The 24,898-nt window shown below is 41.4% G+C and overlaps 2 long non-coding RNA genes across 3 annotated transcripts in view; one reads left to right on the forward strand and one right to left on the reverse strand.

Moving 5' to 3' along the window:
* Positions 1 to 21,937, reverse strand: LOC137857167 (uncharacterized). 2 transcript variants are annotated; one of them, XR_011096996.1, is made up of 3 exons: positions 18,589 to 21,937; positions 1,622 to 1,773; positions 1 to 848 (listed from the first exon to the last, which is right to left on the reverse strand). It is a non-coding gene; the product is annotated as an uncharacterized lncRNA (long non-coding RNA). The 2 variants fall into 2 exon arrangements; XR_011096995.1 differs by having other exon boundaries at positions 18,578 to 21,937.
* Positions 3,504 to 24,898, forward strand: part of LOC137857168 (uncharacterized) — a 27,101-nt gene continuing 5,706 nt past the window's right edge. Inside the window, exons 1-2 of the long non-coding RNA XR_011096997.1 lie at positions 3,504 to 3,620; positions 4,983 to 5,073. This is a non-coding gene — a long non-coding RNA (uncharacterized lncRNA). The remainder of the gene's footprint in view (positions 3,621 to 4,982; positions 5,074 to 24,898) is intronic.

Consider the following 24,898-nt stretch of genomic DNA (forward strand, 5'->3'; position numbering starts at 1 on the left):
TGGAGTCACACGAACTTCTGGCTGCAGTAATGCATTTGAAATTAAAGTAACCAATTTTAAACCATAAAGAAATAATAAACATACATAAATATAACACAAAGTAAGCAGTATCGTCGGGTTACCTAGTTCAATCCCAGGCCGCCAGTTTATCCATAACCTTCACTTTTTGCATATTCTTTGTGTTCATTTGTGTAGCACCATACTGTGATGAGACTGAAGGTGCAGTTAGGAACTTTGTCAAGTTACTTCAGTGGAACTGGAGAAGTATATACATGCTTTTCGTCCTCACATATTCTTTATTATAAGACTTTGTTTTTCCTTCACACCTTGTAATTCTGCTGAAGTATTCATTTCAGAGCATAAAGATAAGAAGATATTACATTTTCAAAGCGACGCCTGAGGACTTTGCTGCTTGCATCTCATTAGATGTTAATTTAGTCATGTGACTTCTGTTATCACCCTGCTTTTAACATCTCATTAGATTCTTTTTTACCCCCAAAATGAATCTTCTCTAGAGATACCTACTAGCTTAAAAAATAGTCAGAATCCGGATGCTGATAATAATTTATAACACAAATATGGAAAAAACTTTGAAAAGTCCTTTCTTAAATAACCATTGAATTTTTGTCAGAATATGTTCCGAAAGGACAGCAAGGTGTAATCTTAGTCAAGAATTGGTTTGTTAAAGTACATTGAAAGTTACTCAGCATCTTTTGCCATTGGAGCAAATGTTTAGATGCTGGGTGGAAACTAAAATAGTTCAACAGATTTAAAATCAGTTGCTGCCTTCTCTGTTGTGCCAGCACATAGCCAAGCAGATCAGGGACTTGGTCCAGCTGAAAGAGAACCTGCAAAAAAAAAAAGTGGTTCAGCTGGAGCAGTATCTGGGGCTGGCCATGTGGTCCCACATTCCTTCGTAGGAACAAGGATGTGTTTAGGGAGAAGGGGCTGCTGAAATCAGTTTAATCAGCACAGTCACCTACTCTGCAAATGCAGTCTTATTTTAATTCAAGGTTTAAGTGTTTTTGAAATAAAGGAGGTAACAACACGTGTTCAAAATTCCCTAGTAGTTTGGTTTTCTGAATTGATGCTTAAAATACGAGGACTGCCATTAGTAGGGCATTAAGAAACGTCAGTACTAATATAACTTCTTGTGCTGTGTGTATTTATAATCTTTTCCTCCTTCAGGTTGTCATTTTAAAGATCCGTTTGTGAACAGTCTGTCAGTCACTTGTGTTTGGATTAAAGGGCTGCTGCTCATGTGTTTTGTACAGAAGATCAGTGGTTTTGTTGTTTCCTCCCCTTGAAAATAAAAGAGTAATGTAAAATGTCTCCTTAGCCTTGGAAACTGTGATCTGAACCCTGCTTACAGCCTAGGTGCACTAAAAATCATGGAGTAATGCAGGTTCTGATAAGTGAGCTCTGATAGGTCTTGCTGAAGCATGTTTTGTGCCCTTGCTGTCTGTCCTGCCCCACTGCAGGAAGCTGTTGCCCATGTAGTACGGCAGTAGTCGAGTATTTATCTATAATACCTCTACCACCTCAGTTCATAGTCTGTCAATTTTATCTACGGTTAGCAGTGGCTTTATGCAGAGGACAGGAGTTCACAGCTGTAACCTACCTTCTTTAGGGCTCCTGGTGGTGACATCAACCGAAGTGATCCGTCTTGTTTCTCTGCTGCCTAGATGGTCGAGCTTCTTTTTAGAATCACACAATTATTAAGGTTGGAAAAGACCTCCAAGATCATCTGGTTCTCCTGCAGCTTATAGTGCACTGTTTTAAGATAAAAGATGACAATTTTTAATTATATCAAAAAGCTCTAAGTATCATAAACTACTGGATAAGGAGTTCAGAAGTCCACACACAAGAGGTGAAAGTAGCCATTTGACCAGTCATTCTGGCTACTAAACTGTCCATATTTCTCAACGAAGTACTGCCTTCAAACACTAGCCTGCCAGTTCTGGATAAGGTATGATAATGCATTTGGTTCCCTTCTGCTCACTACAGGCAGTTGTGACCAACTTGCCATGGTGATGCATTTAAGGAAAGAGAGCTGCTTTTTTTTTTTTTTTTTTTTTTTCTGGGTTGGAGCACTCTTACAGAACCCATGGAATATAGCTCACAGAAATGAAATGCTGTGATGCTGATTTTTTTCTGAACAGTAGACCCTTGTTTCTGCTATTACTGATACTGAAATATTTGGCTATAATTGCAATTGCTATAATGCATTCTGATAGCATCAGCTGGGATCATAAACTGTGACAATTTGTCATTACTTTCCCCACCAGAACCCCTACGAGTTGCAGGGGTGGTAGCATCTGTTTCTTCGGTCAATCAGAATAGCATGCGTTGCATGTTCTTTATGAAGTGGGATATACATGTAAATTTTAGCCTCCTGACAAGTACTTGTATATTGTTAAGTGGGCAAAAAGCTATTCAAAAGGTAAATGTTTTATCTTCTATACAAGCATTCAGATTTTCTGTCAGAATCAATAATTCCCTTTTACATCTTCCCAACGCTGGAAGGAATTCCCAAAATGTGAAATGTTAAATCCACCATATTAGTATATTCTCTGCACAGCCTAATAGTTGGTCACACAGGAAAGACTGGAATTTGTTTGGATTTTCTCTACACTGTCAATATACATGGATGCACTGTCAAAACATGTTGTGGAATGCAAGCAATATGCAGATTAGCATTCTTTGCTTTATTCCCTCAAAAAAAGATGTTCCGATTTATGTTTCTCCTCAGATTTAGGATGTGATGTATTTCTCCATTTTTAAAAGGAAATCAAACACATCTTGTCAGAGTGTTAATGAGCATTCATATTCTCCTGTCGCTATAATCTCACCTGTTTGAAAATGAAATGATGTGCTAATATCCTTTTTGGTAGGTGAAAGAAAATGAAATCAAGCCAGCTCCTATGCTGTCTGGGGAGACAGTTGTTTGGGAAGGTAAAGCCAGTGCCAATCAGCATTTTGCCTTTCTGTCATTCCCAGTCCCAATATTGGTAACAAGAATTTAGTTGTCAAACCTACATCTGTAGTGTCTTTTCTAGCTATGATCCCTTAGTAAGCCACTAAGCCTGTGATGAGCCTGTTAGTATCCTCAAAAAACCTTTAGCTAGCTTAACTCCTTCACTATAATCAATAAGTATTTGCAGTATTACATAGATAAATGAAAAGTATCAGCCATCGCATACATCATCTCCTCTCTTATGGCATGCACTGTACTAGGACAAAAGTTGGATACAGCTTATTTCATTTAATGTAATGAATCATGTATTTTAATTAGAGGAAAGAAGTCGATTTTATTATTTTTTTTTAAGTTTATTCCGGTTATTTACTTCAGTTTTTATCAACTGTTAACTCAGTGAAATACCCCTTTTTGTGACAAGTCCAAAATGGTGGTAGCAGGTGCTGTATTATGTTGACAGGCTTCACAACTACTTAAAGGCTTTATTTGTCTCTTAAATTAATTTATGCCTTGTGAAATTTTTCTCCTTCAGGTGGTTCATGCAGACTTCTGTACTCAGGCTTCACTTCTTCAGAAGGCTGATGTTTGTTGTTGTAATGAATAATGTCTTTGAATATTTTCTTGACAGACTGGAACAGGCCAGGTAAGCTATGTGTCCAAACAAGTAATCTATTTCTTTGGCAATGTGTGTGTAACCTTGTGAATTATGGAAAACCTTAAGGATGTGCTTTTTGAAGTCACATACATAAATTACATAAGGAAATTCGCTTTACTCAATTGTTTTTCTTAAGTGCTAAGGTGAAAGGGCAGTTGTTTGTTATTAAACCCACTAAACGCTGCTCCTTTGTTTACCCAAATCCTGCCCTGGATCCTTGTACTGATCTGTTAAAACAGTATCTTGCTGTTCAAGGGTCTGAAATTACTCTATCAGCATAAAGCTTAATCTTCAGAAAGAAGACAGGTCACTCTGCCTTGTGGATGTCAGAGCATTAATACAGATGCACTGCAAAACATAATGATATTTCTAATGTATCTTCACAAGGACGTGACAGCAAACAAATGCGTGGTTAAGATCTTTCTCTTTCAGGTACTAGACACTCCCAGATGAGCTTTTGTTAATCTAGCAGTGAGCAGTGTCCATTTAAAACATAAATAACTTTATCTGACAAAGTTACTGTTCTTTTAATATGGGCAGTAAAAAGGAAAGCGTGCCTATGTCTCTGCCAGCCCAGCCAACAGTGTGACATTGCAAGCAGTTTAAGGCTTGTTCTACAGCCCTCGACACCAAGCAGTAACGTCAGCCAGAGAGACAGAATGGATAGGTGAAGGGTAGTGGGTGTTTCAGATGGCCATCAGATTTGTGTCCAGGCAGATGACAGAGAATTCATTTGATTCTTCAAGAACTCAGGTGTAGTGGCTTAATGTTGCACTGGTACTGTGAAGACAAATGACATTTGAAGAATGATGGAAATTAAATTCTTTTTAGTCCGAATTGCTGTGCTGTGAGAAATGATCTGACTTGCAAAATCAAGAAAAAAAAAAAAAAAGGAATGCTGGGGGCTATATTTAAATACTGCTATTGCTAATGTCTTAAGAGACTTCTGTCACGACCGCAAAGTAAGCATGTAAAGAGCTGCTTAATAAAACAGTGTGTGAGGGGACTGGATTTTCTTCACAAGTTTAAAGGGACCAAGTGTTAATGTTTAATTGTAGTCCAAAGTTAAGGTGCACAAGTACAAAATGACATGCATGTATGTATCAGAGTGAAAAAGTTATGAAAACTGATATTATAAGACCATATATTCCTTCTGTTTTTAATACAAAGCTCAATTTTATTCCTACAAAGTTATTTGCTGAGATGTGAACAATGGCCAATAAACATGTACAGCATATCTTTAAGCTTAGTCTACTTCCGATGCTTGAACTGTAGAAGTGTTAGATTTGTTGGATATCAAATGTGCTTCTTTTCCTTGAAACTGATGACCTACTTTTAAATGTGTTTCAGAGCTTGGGAGTTTATCTCTTGTAATGTAAAGAAAAGAGGGTCCTTATTAGTGACAGCTCCAAGCCTTAAAGATTTGCTCTCAAAGCTTCAGGTAAGTTCCCTCAGTCAGTTTTATCCAACACATTTTGTCACTTTCTATGGAAAAGCAGTTCTGTGCTGGAGATTAGCTGCTTGCCAGTATTTCCATCAGAAAGGGCAAGTAATTTAGTGCTTAGATTTAAAACCTGTAGGATTCTGGATTCTATTTCTAGGTTGGTCACCAATGATCTTCTGTACTTTGATTATTCCTACCCATAAAATGGAAAATCCAGTTTATATCAGTAGGCTCCAGGAATCATTGTATTATCATGTGTATTATTAACAAGACTTCAGTTGTGAGGCTATATAAAAAACAAAGAAACATACAAACAAACAAAAAACATTATTGAAGCCATATGATGATGTGAGTAAGTTTTGTGTCAGTCGTATTCACTTCCCTCGGACTATTTCCAGGTATAGGAATAGACCCTCAGAAGTACAGATAAGCTTCTAGTTAGAAGCAAAAAATTGAATTGTTTTCTCTATTTAGCTCTGCATTTGTACATTGCCTTAAGACATGACAAACTGTTTTGCTAAGCCAGTGGAAGAAAAGAATATATTAAAGAAGGGATTCCTGAGGATATCCTATCTTCTGACCTGCTGTCAGTATTGAAAATTATATACAATATTGCTGGTATGAGCTTGTTAGGAGAGCAGATTAGGGAGAGATGTGGTCTCCCAACTAGCCAAGTGATTCTTTTTGGATCAGAAACATTCCTTTACGTTGCAGTTGGCAACAAACAGAATGCCATCAGAGCTTTAAATGATGCTGAACATCCTGTGCTGTCACTGCTGTGCTCTGAGTAGTAACCACTTTGGAGGGACCAACCTCTGCCCTGTGTCCATTTTGCCATAGGTTATCGGTAGATTGCAGTTATGTGTATGATGCCTATATAAATTATGTGGGCTGGCTTTACTTAGGAAACAAAACGCTATAATACATGACAAGGTTACTTATAAAGTGGCTTTTTGGCCACAATGGTCTGCTTTGTAGATGTGCAATCACTTGTTGCCTCTATGCTGATTAATGAAATAGATCCTTGGCCCTAGGAGCAGCAGGGGTGTCATTTGACCTTTTCTTGGAGCAGACGGTTGTTACACAACAGATGAGAAGCCCTTTGTACTCTTACTACAATATTCCCTGGGTGTAAAACAAGAAAGTACCTGTGATTGCTCCATGGTACAGTTAGCTGCTACCTCACTACTTATGTCAAAATGATCCCTGAGCTCAGGATGCTTGAGACTTATACAAATGCGTATAGAGAAACAGTTGCAGCATACTAGCAAAATACCTACATTACCAACTGAGTTGATTTTAAAAGGTTACCTGTATTCTCTCCTATTGAAGCGAAATGTTATTTCCAGAAATGAGTTTATCAGTGCTGCCTAATTTGGAATGACTAATCTCTCTTATGTCATGCTTTCTTAATGTTGCACCGGTCTTGAAAATCCTGTTATGTTTCTCAGAATTGTGTTAATTTCAGGATCTGTTTTCATTGTTTCAGACGGATATGCAACTTAGCCAATAGGTAGTAGAGGTGCAGCTAAACTATGATGTAAATGTGGGAAAGGATATTGACAAAGAAGCACTTGAACAAATATATCTATACAGGATTCTCTAGTACCTGGAAAAACTTACTAATTACCTTGTAATGTCATATATTTTGAGTCTAAAATGAATCCTGATTGATATGTGTGAATAAATCAGGTCAAAATTGTTATTGTTATTAATTTGAGTGGTACCTGTGGTTTGTAATGAGAGAGCCTTCTTCTGAAACAGGATTTCTTGTGAAGGCATTGTGCCTCAAGAATATCTTGGCTTTTAACTAGGAGATGCGTTTTATTTTTGGTAGAAATATTAGAAAGTGACTTTAGACTGATGCCAAAAGAATTTTTGTTCACTAGCACTGTGTACTGCTAATGTTTGCTGAATATATCAAATCTGAGAATAGCAAATCTTTATTAATATGATTGATAGCATTGCATTTAACATAGTTACTTAAAAGCTGCAGTACGTTAAGTTTTTCTGTTTTGTTTCAGCATAGGCCATTTCCCCATATTATCTGTAGTGTTCCTTCTATGGAATTTGTAGGTTTTCTTTCCCTGGTCTGCCTGCTAACCCAAGCATTTACTGGCATTAGTTAAGAGAAACAAGTCTATCTGTTTAGTTAGTCATCCTTAAGGTGGCTATTAATGTAAAACACTGAAAGACACCTAGGAGGCACTGAGAATTAATACCACAAGTCCGGGACTGCAGAGCTCTGTTCCATGTCCTGCAGTTCTTCTGGGGATTATAGGAAGTATAATAAGCTTCAGCTTATTTTCAGTTTAAGAAGCTGAAAATTCTGAACAGGTGTCACGGCTTAGCGGAGGCTTGGTGGTGGCGTAAAACATTGGAAATTCGTAACAGAGCCTCCTCAGAGAGAAAAGATCCACATACGCCCACCACATTTATATTTAGATTTTACGTTCTAAGGATGTGAAGCTTTTAGTCAGCTGAAGAATGTTTCAGTTTTTAGCAAACATTGGCAATCAAGTGCAGAAATATTAACTTCAGGAGGTTTTGGACTAAGTGCATTGTGAATTCAGAAGTATTGTTAGTCTCTAAAAGTTTGCTACACAACTTATGTCTAGTGCAAATGGGAAAACTTTAAATTGGATTTCAGTCTTCAAATGATTTACAGGTCAGTGAACTTTATAATATATCGTGTAAGCAAAAAAGAACAGTGGCCATTAGGCACACAGTAACACAATAAGTAAATGATACCAGATAAAGGATAGTAAGTATTAAGAAATCATATTTTTAGTGCAGTTTATTTGACATGGAGGAGGATATTTTAACTTGATATTTTAACTTTTAACTTAATACTGGATCACTGCCCCAAAACTCCATTGCATCTATTCTTCATGCATTTAAGAATGAAGAGGCTTTGCTTAAAATGTTTATTTTATTAAAGTACAGTAACTAAACTGATGATTACTTAATTGCCAACTTATTTGCCACAAATGCCCCTAGAAAGAGAACCTAGAAGAGACTAAGCAGCAGGGTGGAGGTAATGCAAGGCTAATAAAATCTAGTAAGCAAGGAGAGAATAAAAATGGGAAAAGAAATGCGTGTGCAATTCAGAATGAGGAAATGAGCACTATAGTAATCAGTAAAGTACAGTGGAAGCTGTGACTGAATTTAGAGTGTATGAATAGGCTACTATAAAAGGAAAACTGCCTGGGACTTTAAAACCTACTGTATAACCCTGCTACCACGTGAGGAGAAAACACTGTATGGAAAAGTTTCTTACTTGTTTCAGAGACCTGTCACCTATCAATTGGACTTTTGGTTCACAATCCTGGCTATAATCTGTGCCCTGCACCTAGTTTTGGCAATACGGGAACTATAGCTTTCATTGCAGTTGTTTCCCCTCTTCATGCTGAGTCTTCAAATACTTTTTTGGGTGTTGATCTCAGATTAAAAAAATTTCAATAGACTCGAGCAGATCACCAGCATATTTAATGACATCTGTATCCTCTGACTCTGGAAATAGCATGCACGCATCTGGAGCTCAGATGCAACAGAGGGAGCAATAGGGAAGCTCCCCATGTCTTTTTTAGACATCAGGAGAAAGTCAGAGGTGAGTTGAAATTGTTGAAATGTCTGTCTTCCTCTGCTGCCCTTAACAGGTCCTTGACTTAAAACCACACGTCCACGTGTTTGCAGAGAAAGGGTAGTGGTAATTCAGTTTGGTTTGGTTCTTGGTCCCTTCAGACATTTCTTCCTAACTTGGCTTCATAGGGCCAGAGCTCATGGGGCCGTTCTTAAGGGTGTTATGCTAGACAAGCATAACAAGCTAGAAAAAAAATAGTGTGTGAAAGAAGGTGTTAATTGAATTTGTCCCTTTTCCAACTTGTTATCTGTCTCCTTTTGGTCCTGTTATAGATTCCCTTACACATGAGTAGCAAAAGTAAGATGTAAGGAGGTTTGCAAAACCCTGTGTGATAAGTGGGAAAATCTGTCCTCCCTGTGTACACCTGGGCAGGCCGGGTCGTCAGGGGAAATTCTCCTGAGAATTCTCCTGCATTGGTTCGGCTCTGCTCTTGCTTGTTTGGCTCTAGGAAGCTGCCAGGGGTACCTCCAGCATGCTGAGTCCCTGTTCTCAGTTCTGCTGTTGTTGTATTGCATGCTTCTTGGGAGACAATTGAACTTTTCTCTGCTTCAGTGTCTACAGTGAAAATGGGAATAACAAATCCAAAATCAAAGCAAGGTTGTGAATTAATTGAGTATCAACTGCTTTGAGATTGTCATATAAAATGTGCTAAACAGCCAGGCTGTTCTTTGTAAACCGACCTGATTTAGAGGAGCTGTAAAGCAAAGCAAAACATCAAGTACTTCTCTCAGATAACTTTCTGACCCTTTTCTTTACAAGACAATGTTGAAAAGGAAACCCAGATTAACCACACCACAGTGCTGAAAATACATCAAATAGTTCTTTCCTAGTGCCCTCATCCTTTGCACTCTTCTTGCTGTTAGCTGGCTGCTGGCATCGGGAGGAGGAGAAGTGAGAGAAACAAACCCCTACTGGTAGCCAGATTTTTGGTTCTGTGCACAGGGCAGTTGGGTGACAGCTACCACAGATGGCACTGTGGCTGTTGCAAGCTGCCAGCCCAGAAACTGCTTGCTGCTGTGAACAGCTCTTAGGCTACATCGTGGTGTGCTACATCTTCCTGCAAAGGGCAGTGTTGTGTATGACCTGGTGGAGCAGCTAACCCCAGCTGTGATGCCAAAACCCTGTAGGTCATAAGCAACTCATAAATCACGGAAATTCATGTTTGTAGGGCTGAATTAGGACAAACTAATCAGAGGGAGCTGTGCATATGCAGTGCTTCTTGTAATCACCAGGAGTTTCTGGCACACAGAAGAGTGGAGAGCAGCTCCACTCTTTCCTAATGGCATAACTCTCTGTGTAGTACTCTGGCTTCTGCAGGACAAGCTATGTGAAGTTTAAATCCATTGAGAACTACTTCAGTAAACCAAAGAAGGTGTTTGGGACCCACTGTAAAAACTGTCAAGCTGTAAGAATGATAAAACAACTTTGCAGACAGAAAACATTGCAAAATTTTTTCTTGACATGATGTCATTTTAAAGAAAAATACCAAAAGTCCGCTGTGGGCAGCCTGGCTGTCAAAGATGAGCTATTTTCCATGTATGCTTCTTCCCAGTGTGTGGTATCGGAAGAGGTATTGAATGGGATAACTTGACAGTGGGACAAGCATGAAAAAAGCCCAACTCCTAAATTCCTCTGCATCTGTGTTCTCTCCTTTTCTCTTTCTTCGGTTCCTTCTGTCTCTTGTCTCTTTTCAGCTCTCTTCTCCCCCAGCTCCCGGAGCCAGGACCAGGCTGTGGTGCAGCCGGAGGCAAGCAGAAGTGCCACCCGAGTGTGGCATTGCCTGCCTCTTGTCTGTCACTGGAAGACATAACAGCACTCTTAGCCAGTCACTTTAGCTGAGCAGCTTCTCCAGGCCAATGCAGCTTGGAATAATGATGGAAGCTTTTCCAAAGGGCTGCTTCGCACTCTCCAGGAATTCCCATCAGGGCCTCCAAAGAAATGGTCAGACCCGGCCCCATCCCACTTTGGAGGCACCATGGCAGACCCAGGCTCTGGCTCCCCGCCTTGGAAATGTGGGAGCTCAGCACAGACAATGCTGCAGCTCGTTGCCAGCATTTTAACAAATGGTCTCTCAAAATTCACCCTTGGGCTGTGACAAACCCTCTGCAGTAGAGGGGCATGTATTTGTAGAAATAAGTGGAGAAGGAGGGCAATGCTGTTTGGCCAACTAATGCACATTACATTTCTGCAGATGTCGGTACATCCGCTCGTTTGAGAAAAGATTCATGTGGCACAGTGTTTTGGGGAAGGGAGAGAGATGGAACATCATGCTTAAATATATATATGTTAAATTCCTGCAATTCAGTGCAGCTTACAGCATTAAAAAAAAAAAAAAAGCAATTAAATATTTGTGTGACCCTAGAGATGAGTCTGTTCTGACAGGAACGAAGAAGCAGTTTGCTGAAGGCTTGGAGTTCATCATCTCAGGAGTCCCTTGGGGCTTGTAACGTAAGAAACCCCTACATTAGCATATGTTGGAGTCATTCCCCACTTACCTCAGGATTGCCAACAAATAGATCTTAAACACCCAAGCCCAGAAGTTGCCTACTTGCTGTGAGTCTTTTCTAGCATTTTGCATTCCCCCCACTCTCTGCTGTGTGACCTGCACAACATCCCAGCCTCTCCTGCAGCTGTGGTAGTTCTTTACCCACAGGCCGTATCTCATGAACTGTTTTCATTCATTCCTCTTGGGAGGTCCCTCTCCCTCCACCTTTTGGGACAGAAAGAACAAGAAAACATTTTTCATTTGCCATCACAGGATGCAGCAGAGTCCTCCTGGGCTCTACCTCATCTGCCCTCTTTTTGTGTGAAAATGGTTGTGAGGGCTCTGCTTCTCCACTACATGCCCCAAACCCCACTGAGGGCTCTAGGGACACGTGGGAGAGGGGGAAGGCTCTGCTTCTGTCCTCCAGTGTTTCTGCTTTGCTTTGTTTCCCCAGGTTTGCTGGAGCATGGAAAGCAGCTAACCAAAACTGTCAGCCTGGGCTAGAAATAGCAAGAAGGGGGAAAGTCAGCAGGAGATATCGTGACAAAATCTGAAGCAAAATGTTCTACCAGAGTTTCTAGCAGCCCCAGATCAGGCTTTGATTGTTTGCAGCATTGTGTGCATGTGTATTGTGTATGTGTGTGTGTGTTTATATATATATATATATACAAACAAAATGAGACTGTTTATCCTCAAGAGTCTACTATGTACATGGACAAAGGTAGAAGAAAGGAAATATTATTTCCTATCTTACAGATGGGGCATTCAATTACGTGTCGTTATTGTGATCGTGTACATGAGGTAATTGCACGCACATGGCCTGTAGTATTGGTGAGTGCACTTTTGTGGTCAATGCGTTAATTGACTTATAATTGTAAGCACGAAAATATGCACATCGCCATTAAAAGAAATAGTCTCTATTTTAAAATGACATTAAGAAGATAAATAGTTCCCAGTGGAGGGAGGAGGGGAGAAGAACATCACTGACAGCTTCCTGGCAAAGCATTTAAAACAGTAGAAAACAGATAACAAGCTGATACATGGATAAACCTAGCAAGGACATTGGTATAATGAAAAGAAGAATTTGGGTGGAGCTGCCTGCTTCACTTTCAGCTGCTCAAATAAAGAAATAAAGACAAAAATAACAATTTTAGTAGTGAGTTCAATAGAAAGCTATCAAAACATGAGGCTGAGCATCTTAGAAACCAAATGAAACTAAGGGTGATGCTGCAAAAGCACTTGCCCACTAACAAGGCCTAGGTGTTGGGGAGCACTATTCTGTACAAGAGATAGTGGGTGCCTGTGTATTTTCTTTCAGTCCTGCTTAAGGTGTGCAAGCCTAAGATGTACATGAGCTAGTAAATTCTCTTGGTAATTCTGAAAGCATTTTGACTGGTCAGTACATTCCAGTTACAAACTGTGACAAGTAGGGAGAATGATTACTTGAACTTAGCAGCACACTCTGCTATGTATGCGTAGTCAGGGTATCTGGATCAGAAGTCTGCGCTGGCAATAGTAACCTCACAGGAGCATCTTGGACCTCCTCACTGATCCTTTCACACTTGGGCACTGTAGAAACGCTGGACTAATGACTCGTAGCTTGTTGTCGGCTCTGTTCCTGCTGGGGCAGTCACCCAGAAGGTCGTCAGCAAAAATCCAAAGCAGCCAGGCAATGACTGGGTCATAGGAAGAATTCGGGGATTTTATAATCACAGATACGGCACATGTAAGTACAACATATGGTGTTGCAATAGTGCGAGTCTGTAATTCTGAGGCACTTACTGGAATTACCAAGGAGCTCCACCGCCTAGTTAAAATCTGCCTTTCATAGACTGACTCCCTCTATTTCGGTGTCATAAAGGTGTCAGCCAAAATTTCTGAAGCTGCACTAAGATTTGCTATGGAAGAGAAGACTCCAAACTATGTACAGCTTTTGGCCCTCTCGCAGGAAGGGGCTGATTGTGGAGAAGAGTGCATGTTGTTGGGCTTTTTTTTAGTTTTTAATGACTCATGTGCTGGACTTTATTCCTGTTTGTCTTTCAATGCCAAACAAAAATTGCTATTTAGGTCAAACTGCTGTTTTGGTACTAATGGAAGCAGACATCAGTTTTGTCTACAGATTTCACAGCTATGCATTTTGCAGAGTGAAGTCCCCTCTTTAGGCTGCTACTGATATTCAGTTGTGCAGGTGCTACGCCGGCTTTCAGTGCTACCTCTGCCGTGTTACTCATGCATGCGTGGCCGTGGGTTACAGCCGGAGAGCTGCCTTTCAGATGTAGTTCCTTTTTTGTTCACGCAGCCTTGGGGGATGGTCATCTTCTCTTCCCAGTTCCTACTTCCAGGCCACCTCCTGCTGCCGCTGCACTGTCCTGGCTCCTTGCTGTTACCTTCTCAGCTCTTCTACCCTGTGGCACGATCCTGCGTCCTCCTGGCCCATGCCCAGCTGTGGCTTGCCCTGCTGTGTGGGGCTGTTTCCCAGCCTCAGCTCCCCTGGTTCCTGCTTTCTGCTACCTGCTGAGCACCAGCAGAGATTTTTAGCTCATGTTGTTTTCCGTGCCTCACCTTGGATGCTGGTGAGCCTCTGCAGGAGGCACACTGCCTGCTTCCCTGGAGCTGGAGCCTTGGAGGCCGGCGCAGGAGCTGGAGGCCTGCACGCCCCATTGCCAGAGGAAAGCACAGAGGTTGCTCCAGGCTGCTTGTCCCATCTTGGTGGGTAACCACATGAACTGAAGCATCTCCATGCATCATGAACCTTGTTCAATCCATGTTCGCTTCCAAAGACCCACCATGAACCATCAGAAGGTGCTGAGCAAGGAAACTGTTAGATAAAAGTAGAGGGGAGTGAGTTGGTGCAATGCCTGCTGGTTTAACTCCATGCCTGTAAGAAGACTCCAGTGAATTTCCTACAGTTCTTATCAGCTGAATATCTGGCTCCCCACCCCCAACTCAGGGCACTGAGATGTCTAAAGATGGATCTTTAAGCCTACTTATGCACAGATATTCAGATCCTGAGCTACAGCCAAAGGTGTGGGCTGAGGGAGAAACTAAAAAAAAGTCTTTAAGCTACCTTTGAAGTTCTCCTGTACCTGTATTATTTTGTTTGCTCTGATAAAAAAAAAAAATTAACTTGCATAATAGCTAAATATGAACTAGTTAGCAGTTACTCCAGGGTCTCTACTACCCACTGAAGCCAAAGAAAGCCCCAGACACCTTTTATGGCTATTTTCTTCCTTCCCGTCCTCCTCAGACTTTCCTGTAGGTGAGAGGAACGTTAAAATGACATGATTGGTTCTGAGAGGGCTTTGCACTCAGCAACAGCACAATTGAGGGTAGCATGAGAATTTGTATTTACTCAAATAGATGACAGGACGATTTCTGTGAAATTTTCCAGTCCCTTTCAGATTGATCCTCTTTCACAGTACATATATGACACAATCCAACACTGTGTTCCTTTGTCTTGAGCCACTGTGGTCTGCCTTTCTTGTTCTTCGTCTTTTGTCTTTGTGTTTGTTTTTATTTTGTTTTGTTTTCTGGTCAACTATTTTGTTCAAATTGAGTATTCAGAACAGTTGATGCCACCCTGAAAGCTCACTGGTAATAGAAGGATGTTCTTACATGTTTTCTTATTTTTTGCTCTTAGCACTCATCGGTTTGAGTTGATATTCATGCTCTGAATTAACAGAAGTCAGTTGCAGCACCCATATTTCATCATAACTGTACATATGGCTCAGCTCTCACAAACAACAGGGATGAGTTTTTATTTAGTAACTAAAAGGGGGTATTTCACTGAGACTTGCAAGCAGACCGTTCAACCCAGAGCTCCCAGCCTTTCAGTGGTATGGATTGGTTTTGGTGTATGGTCCTGTAACTACAGTCTTGTGGTGTCCAGACTCAGGCTTATTCCTTTGTCCCTCCTGTATGTGGCTGTAAGGGCATGAAGAGAGTGGAAAAGACACAGAGCTGGTCAGAAACTAGTTACATCCCTGTGCATGCCTTAATGGTAGGGAAGGATGCTGACAGAGGAGAGCAGGCAAGCATCCTGGATGACATCCATGCTCACAACCTAGACTAACCCCAGCCCACAAGGCTCACCTCACTGCTGTGACACAGCACAGAAGAAACGAGGGGTGAACTTAGCAGGAGCACCAGAGCAGCCAACTCCAGTGTTTGACTGGTGGGGAAAGCAGCCATGCCAGTGCTCAGAGCCTCTCCTACAACCTCACGATGACCTGTTCAGCTTGGCCTTTCTCCTTACATTGCTTTCAGTTCTGGAAGGCCCACCCCTGTGCCTTCCTCTCCCCGGCCTTGTGGAGCCATCCCACCTCTCCCAGCCATGCTCTCGCTGTCACTCTTCCTGCAAGGTTTTCAGAAGAGCACGTGAATCCCATTATCCCTCGCTTTGTCAGGAGGAGTTGGAGTACAGAGGTCAACAGACTGGAATCGCTTTCTGCCCAGACTGGTTCACCTGGATATGCCTGGCAGCTCTGCTGTGCCACTGGATCCCTGCCAGCTCCTGGGAGCTGGGAGAGGGGCAAGGTGAGAGGGAAAAGCAGCAGAAAGAAGCAGCAGCAAGACTTGCTCTGGAAAAAAGGGGAAAAACTGCTGCAGGCAAGCTGGCTGCTGTGGTTTCTGCTCCTGTCACAAGGAGCAGGGCAATGCACAGCTGGCGGGCAGCCTGCCTGTACTCTGCAGTGCAGTTTTAAGGCCCTGGGAGTCCCATAAGGAGGGAGAGGTGGTGCAGGGGGATGAGGGGACCAGAGCTGGTTGGCAGCAGAAGGGCTCTGATAATGAAGGACTTCAGAGCCTGGCAGCACCCACTGCAGAAGCAGCACTGGGTGGCTGCTAACACTCCTCATGCTGTTCTTTCCAGTTCATCCTTCTGCTGTTGTGCTTGCTGCCCATCACCTGTTACTTGTTCTTTTTCACAAAAACGTGTTCTTTTTGGGATGATCAGCAGGAAGGCCTCCTTCCCCCTCCCCACCCTCACATGCTCTTACCTGGCACTTGTGGCTTCTCTCTCAGCGAGGTCTGGGCTCAGCCCATCCCTAAAGCCCTTATTTTCAAAAGTCATATTTATGACCACATCTAAATTAGATACAGATTGCTTAATTTGCATAGGTGCCAGACACAGAGGTGCACAAAACTTGGCAAGTAGGCCCAGACGTGAGGGGGGTGTTGCAAGTGGGAGTGGATGGGACCCATGTTTGTCTACCCGTAGGAATTGCTGTTGGCAGGGCAAAACGGGGTTACTGCAACCCCAAAACCTTGCAGGGACAGCCACAGATCAAAGCTGTGAAAGGGCTTTTAAAGCTATTCTGCTTGCTGCATGCACCGCATCAGTGCTCTCTTGTGCTTTGCTTTAAGCAAAATTTTCTCAGTGGTCACATCATTATGCATGTGAACAAGTTGCCTGAATGAAGATTCTGGGAAAGCTGCGTGGGACATCACAGTTGGCCTCGGCCAGATATAGCAGCAACAGCGTTGTGTCGCCCACCTCTCATCTCCTCCACCTCCCTGCTGGACTGAGGTCTCTGCCTCCGCGCCAGTGGTGGCCAGAGCGGAGGCTTGGTGTCTCCTGGTCCCCAGGCCAGACTCCGTGGTGGAGCCACCCTTAGCCTCATCTCATCTCATCTCATCTCATCTCATCTCATCTCATCTCATCTCATCTCATCTCATCTCATCTCATCTCATCTCATCTCATCCTCATCCTCATCTTCATCTTCATCTTCATCTTCATCTGTTCCTGGTGCCCCTGCTGATGGGACTGGTGGCACTGGAAGACAGCAGCGTAGCATTAAAATGTTAAAGATTGCTGCTATTTAACCCAACAGATACCATGTGTCAGAGACCTTAAAATGCTTTCAGCCCCCGGCGAAGGCTTCCATTTAGAAATCAAGTGGCCTTAGTTTGATGCTATTCAGTAGGGTCTGCTTATAATGAACCAAAAACTCTGGCAAATGCCCTCAGCTCGGCAGTTTAATGCACCAACCCAGCCACCTTGCTGTGGTGAGCACACCTCCTATCTTCCAGTTCACAGCACAGTGCTTTATCATAAGCCAGTAATGAAAGCAGGCCTGTGTTATGACAGTTAGGTGTAAATGATGAGGATGTCCCTCACCAATGTGTGCTACGTGGCAAAAGAGACAGTAAACTTCTATGACTGAGGTATCTTAGTCCTTTTTCAGCAAAGTGACATTCAGAAGGGGAGTGCTGTCAGAGCTCTGCAGGCACTTTGCTCCTGAATTAGAGCCTTTACGTAGGCTTTAAGATGTCTTGAACTGTTCATGTTGTCTTCACGCCTTCAGCTGATTCATTTTAAGTTTTTTAAGTGGTGGCATGACAGAATTTTGCCAAAAAGCCAATGGAAATTTTGCCTGTAAGCCCAGGACAACTCTGAGAAATTATTGTGAAGGCACCTGTTGATGACGAAGTTACTTACATCCTCTTTGTTTTCATCACTTCTCTTTGTTAAGCAGAGGGCACATCGGAAATTTTGCTGTCTGAGGATGACAGCAGACTGGGGATGTGGTTATTTGCCTCCACTTAGCCTCCACACTCTCAGCACTCCCTCTCAGCAGCTGAGTGGGATGGCTAGAAAATAGGGAGGATGTGGTTTCTGAATTCTGAATCATGACAGTTTTCCCCCAATACTCTTATCTGTAGTAATTAAAAAATTCCAGACTAGTAATTAGACTATAGCTGGTCTCAGGCTCTGTGGGCCTTGACACTAGCTTCTTAAATTTCAGGACTACCCAGAGTAATCAAATTAAGTTTTTTTTTTTTAATTAACAGTTACAATAAACTGATACTAAATTGAGGGCTAAGCTGAGTAACAGCCTTTTAAAAGTCATTCTGTTACTTTCATTCATCTTCTCATTTCTTCCCCGAGGAGCTGCAAGTACCACACTAATTATTTTTGTAAAATCTTGCAGCAGTCAGATACAGGCTTCACACTAGAAAGAGGTTTTGTGAGTGAAGATATCCCAGCAACTCGACCTGGGCTGTTCCAACCTGCCTTAGCAAGGGGGATGCATTTGATGGCCTTCAGAGAGCCTTTCCAGCCCAGTCATTGTAGTATCTATGGGAACATGATGATCAAAAAGTGATGGGTGGCTCTTGCTTCCAAGGATTTATTTTCCAATGTGTGTAGTAAAACAAGCAAATAAACACACACACAAACAAACAAAACAACAGCAAAAAACAAATAGTTCAAACAAAAAAATCCTTGGGAGCCTTAGGAGGCTTCCAGACCATCAGTCTATAAGAATATCTGAGCTCTGTTTTAGACAGCAGGAATATGATTAATATTTCTTCTGAGATCAGACTGGAGCGCATGGAAGGGAACTCATTGGTCATAGTTTGTTGGCTTTTACCTGAGTCCTACCTGTCCAGGGGTTGCAGCTGGTACAGAGTGTAGTTGGGTCTCTTCTGTCCTATGCCCTGGTCCTTGGGTGAATAACCCAGTGAGCAATGAGCGCCTGGTCCTGTGGGCCCTGCGAGCTTCCTCTCAGGGATCTCTCAGCAGACTTGAGCTCTGTCTGGTGGTAGGATTATCTTGGTTCCTGATCAAGGCTAAACAATGATGCATTGTAACCCACAGATATTTCCTATGAGAAATTGTGCTTGCAGCCTGAGGTTCTGCTGTGCTAAGCACTAAATCCAGCAGCATGTACAGATCAGATATTGCACTAATAGCTAATCCTGTGTGTAGCTGGACACCAAGCTTAAATTCATTCATACACGTAAGCTTCACTTAATTTAATGATGACCCCGTCCCATGTTTTCTCACATTCAAGATTAGCTGACGTGTCTGAACTGGTAGTTACTGCAATATTAATCATTTTCCTGGCCACTGCTCAGCTTGTCCCTGAAATTCATTTTCAGGCTTTAGAGCACTTTTACCCTGAAAGCTGAGCAAAACTAAAATGCAACCACCTCAAATCCTGTCACAACAAATCTTTAACTGCCTACATCTCATGAAAAAATCTGACAGATGCCTTATTTAGAAGTGCTTTGGTTTAGGTATGTCAATCTATTTTGTTCCCTTAATACTTTTTTCTGTGAAGACAGGGTTGTGGTTTAGGATTTAATCTTCTGTGTATTCCTGACTTCAGTCATAATCTCTGTCCACATCACAGTTAGCTGGGACATCATCTCCACAGTATACACTAGATTTAAAGGTGATCTTTGTATCTTGCCATGCTCTGTAATGGCCTAAAAACTAAGCAGAAAAGTAGTAAAAAGAGCCTGCCTCTATTTTGCTTGTGTGCTGTACTCAAAGTTTTCTCATCCTTTCTAAATTACTCTTAGTTTGAATCACTTTTGTGGTATCGATTCTAGGAATACAGTTATGTTTTGTGCAATACATTTAATAGCAAATAGGATCTGGGTGCACGTATTTATAAAAAATAGAATGATTCTTTTACACCATCTGTATAACATTAGAAATTCACTCAAGAGGTATGGGTTACAAAATTGCACCCGCTTTTCAATTCTCTGTTCTCCCCAGAAAAGATGATAGTGACCCTGCAGTTGTCTCCTCCAGTGCAGGACAGCACACGGATGTGAAACAGTGGGCAGAAACAACCCGTGACTTTCCATGAGTGGTTGGAAAGCTGACTAAAGAAACCAATGAAAGATGCACTCTGACAACGCACAGAGGAAACAGCTAGCAGCTCGTACTGAAAGTTATATATTCACTACCAGAAAGGGGATTTAAATTCAATGTCAGCAACCTGTCATCTGCCCCAGATGAACCGGTGGAGGCCATTTTAACGCTGGCTTTAAGGAGGTTGTAACCAAGCTACTAAAAAACAAAGGAACCCCAAATAAGCAGAACCACCCCTACCCTGTGGAGTTAACTTATTGCCGCAGGACCCATGATGCAGAGGAGCTGTGGCAGCGCTCAGCAGCGGCCTCTGGGCCACCCCCCCGGCCCCGGCCTGCAAAGGCAGCCACCACAGGGCAGAGGCCTGTGCTGGGGCTCCCCACGGCTTGGCCGGGCACCACCTTCATGAACCCTTCCAGAGATACCCGCTTGTGCTTGAGAGTTCACCTCCGTGCCATTTTAGGGCATCGTTTTCCCTGCAGATCAGTTCAGAAATAGGTGGTCAGATGGATACAAGGCACGGTAACTGAGCACCTTCAGCCTCGTGGAGCTACATCTGCTCTAACAGGGGGTGAAGCACTTTCATTGATGCTTGTAAGTCAAAAACATTACAAAAATGTTTAAAGTATCCCTGAGTGCTAACTGATGACTAAGCTTCATTCCAACAGCTGATTGGAATAGTGTTAATAGTATTAGCGTCGGTACTGAATTATTCAGGTTATTCTAAGGAATGTTCTAAAGAATAATCTGCATTAGATTTAAATATATTTTAAAATAAATAGAGAAATATATTTTAAATATTATATTTAAAAATATTTTCATACATTCTTCAATTTATTTTAATTGTATTTTATTTTGTCTTCAACTTCAACTCTGTTGTCAATGTGTGGCTCCTTTACAATAATGAAAATTAAACCTTTCAAAATACTTCTATCCAAAGTGATTTCTTAGAAATCTTAGCCTGCATAAACCACTTCAGCCCGCTCAGTATTACAGGTGGGGGCTGATCTGCCCAGCCAGGGTCAGGAGGCCGATTTAGACCATTGCACTTGAGGTCTTGGTTAGCACTTTTTGCCACCAAGAAATGCTCTAAGAATTAAAGCATGACAGAAAACTCCCTCAAATCACATTTTTAAAAGCATTCTCGAAGAGTGACTATCTTAGTAGGCATTATTGTCACCAGAAAGCCTCTGTTAATCTCACAAAGCATCTGCAATGAATAATCTTCCCCTCCCCCGTTCTTATTTGCTGCCAGAAACAGCTTATAAATGCTTACTTGAAATCTCTGCCAAAATTTTCTTTTAGGCACACTGATGTAAATAGAGAATATTTCCACTGATTTTGGTAGAATTTCTCCAGATTTACATGGGTGTGAATGAAACCTGAATTTCTCCTGGGTCTTTCTCTTCAGCTGCCACTCGCTGCCTGGGTGAGCAGCGGCGCTGCCGCCTCTGCTGTCAGTGGAAGGCAAGTGCTCGAGCCCTGCTTGTCTGTCGCTTGACAAATTATTATAAACAGATTTGAACAAATATTTCTTTACAAAACGAACTGGTCAGCAGGCTCCAGGATCTATTCTCCTGATGCATTTTACAGGAAATAATATCAAGTTAGCTATTATGAAACTACCCCCTCCTCACACACACATAATTGCTTCCAGCTTGCTGATTATTACCCTTTCCTTAACTGATAGAGTGAGAAGAGAAATAAAAATATCTCCATACAGTGGGCCAAATCCTCATCTGGTATAAATCGACATAGCTCCATCAAAGTCAATAAAACCATGTTGATTTACACCAGTTGAGGAGCTGATGCACTATAATTTTTTACTTGCTTTTAAAAATAAAACCTTATGTGATTGTGTAACCAACATTGCAACAGAAACCAGCATTTTCTTTTGTGAAGTCAAACATGTGCCCTCCCTTTGACTTTCAAACATTTTCACTTAGATAGACCTTCTACAGCTTTTTTTTTTTTTTCTTTTTCCCCTCACCTTCTGGCACAATGCTCCTATGGCCCTTTTACTGGACCAGCATCATGACAGAGGTACAAATTGTGCTGAATGAGAATCAGACACAAAATAATATTTTCACAGAGTAATGAGGATAAGGAATGACATTCTGCCACTATTCTTTCATACAAAAGAGAGAAAAGAGCTAAGCAAAACAAAAGATAATACAGTTATTTCTCTACCAGCTTTCTCTCTAGTCCCCACAATACTTTCCAGTTAGCTAACATATATTAGCAGTACTGAGCAATTAGTAATTCCCATCCGGGAATCACAGTATTGTAAACTGCTATTATAGATTAAGTTCTTTAAGTCATCTTTAAAACAATACAACAAGACTTGTTATTTATTACGAGGTTTATTATCCGATAGAAACTATGTGCTCTGCCTGGACAAAGTGAAATTTCAAAAGTCTTTCTTCAGTCTTCACTAAGGGCTGTCAAACACATGGTGGATCTTTTGGGAACACTCTTTGTCTCTTGTTCTGATCAAGACTATAAAGAGATGTTCTATGGCAAATCTTTTACATCAATTGCAGGGATTCTATGCATTTCCATGTCATCTTTCCCAAATCCCTCAATTTTTTGATTTGATTTGACTGCTTTGATTGGTTGTTTTGATTGATTTGTATATTCAGAAATTCACTATAATTTTGATAGCATCCTGAAAAATCCAAACATATTTATTGTTAATGTTGACACAGTTTTCTGTTGGTTCAGCAAAGGCTTTTAACGTTAAGAAAACTTTTATTTATTAATCCTTGTTAATTAGCAGCATGCTGGTAGTTCTATTAAAGTTAATGGTAATGTTTCTTTGTAGGATCATAGCCTGTAATTTTCAACAGCTTTCCTGAGTACTGTAACAGATTAAGGTGTAATAAAAAAAAAATTGCAAAAGCATACATTTCCAAATGATTTCATGCAAAATCTGGGCAAGATTAAGCTCACTTTAAAATACACATTTCATTGCTTTGAATAACATCTTGAAAATCATTCAATGATGTCTGGCATTCAGTTGCAAAGGTTGAATTAGAATTTAGTTGCATGCTCTGGTCCCTTTTTTAATACACAAATTTTAATTCACAGGTCAGTCTGAGGTGCATTCAGATTGGCTGTAAAGCTTCCTGTAGAAAGACCTGAAAATTTCCTTATGGAAGGTACCACTGCACTATTAGTTTGATTTGGAAAAGATGTCACAGATTGCTTATCTCTATTAACCTGCGAAACCTGTGCTTTTGGGGTCCCACTTTTACTGTAACCTTTATCTTGTAATGAGGATTTGCCACCTGGTTCAATGAATGACTGAGATGTTGACGCAGAGAAATCCAATTCAGATCCTTCATTAGCCGTCTGTTTCCATGGTGAGATATGACTTGAAAACACAATCTAGTCCCTGGAGAAAACAGTGGTTCCCCAAGCACCCTATAAGCACATATTTATAGGCAGGCACTCTCCAGATCTGCGCAGAGGAAATTAAAATAAAACACGCACAAACTGGCAAACACTTCCCAGTCAGTCGGGACTGAAAGAGTGGCCCTGTCTGTAAAGGAAGACAATGGCAGATCTTGCCAAATAGCTCTGTCACACGTAGGGTAGGACAGCCTTGCATAACTTGGGCAAGAAGTATCAAGTCCTGCTGGGGACAAACAAAAGTTATTTGAAATGTTAGGTCCTGTCCTCTCTGGTACTGATGGGAACTAACAAGACTTTCCAAATTGAAGCCGCACGAGAAGACAAGGAATCAAGCAGAGTTTTACTTCCCTAGAAAGTGCAGTCATTTACAGGGCAGCAGTTGAGGCTTGCTGACTCTCAGGAGGAGCTCTCTGGGTCTGCGGGAGGCTTGCTTTCAAGCTGCCAGTTTAATAACCCAGAGCAGTCAACAGGCAGCCCTCTACAAAGCTGACCCCGTTTCCTACATGACAGCAACAACAACAGTCATATGGCAGTGTCCACACTTGTGAGGCTTGAGCTTTTCCTGGAAAAGTCACAAATTGCTCTTTGAGGAAGTCATGTCAGCCACTAGCAAGATGGATGATTTTGATGCCGAGTCCACACAAACCATTTGCTACCGGGCTGGAGACTGGAGACCCGGACAGTGTGGTGCCTCGTTTTGGGGAACTTGGCTTCAGCTTTAACTGCTGAAAGCTTGTTGAAGCAGGGTATTTCCAATTAAATGCTTCAAGCTCAATGCTCATTTCATCAGAAAAAGCAAATCTAACCTGTTCCAACCCAAGGTTCCTTCTTCCAAACATAAATAATACATGGAATAGACACAGAAGATTTGGGTATTTGGGTAATGTCTCAGACATGTCTCCCTTTTTATCTATAGCAAAACTTTTATTTTATTCCAAAGCATGGCAGCAAAGATTGAAAAAAAAAAAAAAAAAAAAAAAAGCATGTTTAAGGCATTGTCTTGCCTTAAACATGATGAAGCTCTGTGGCATCGTGGCATCTTTAGACTGGATTCTTGGCTCTGTAGACTAGAGAAACCTGAAAGTGTACTGAATATGAAGTCAAAACAGCTTGTTACCCAACTTTCTTTCTTCCACACAGTACTGAAATATTAAGAACACAGGCAAATAATGCTTAGATACAAATCCCTTTGTTTGTGTGGGGTTGCATTTGTGTGTCTGAAGCCAAGCTGGGCGGTAGTTTTGCATTCTGTATCTTCGCGGTGAATTGTGCGGTTCTGAAATTTGAATAAGATAAGATCACAAACAAGTAAAAACATGTGTAGGCTGAAAAATCAATATGTTTCAAAATAACCGTTGAGAAACAAATTATTCCTGTATTAATGGAGTGAAAACTATGTCTAGGGATTCTGCTATTGCTGATACTGCTACTAATATCTGAAGCAGTATTATTAAGAATCGGAGCTGCCTTCATAGTTAAGATGTTAATCATGCCATCACCTAGAAATAAAGCGCTCAAAAGGCTGACAATAGTAAACTGCAATATCAGGGATTTTTTGATCTTCCCATTTTCTGCATAATAATTAGATCTTAAGAACTACAGTTCTTTTAAATCGCCCATGCTGAGGTCTGCTCTTTCCGTTTACTCTGACATTTTCTAATGTTTTAGC

This window comes from Anas acuta, chromosome 5 (genome assembly GCF_963932015.1).
Source record: "Anas acuta chromosome 5, bAnaAcu1.1, whole genome shotgun sequence".
Lineage (NCBI taxonomy): Eukaryota > Metazoa > Chordata > Aves > Anseriformes > Anatidae > Anas > Anas acuta.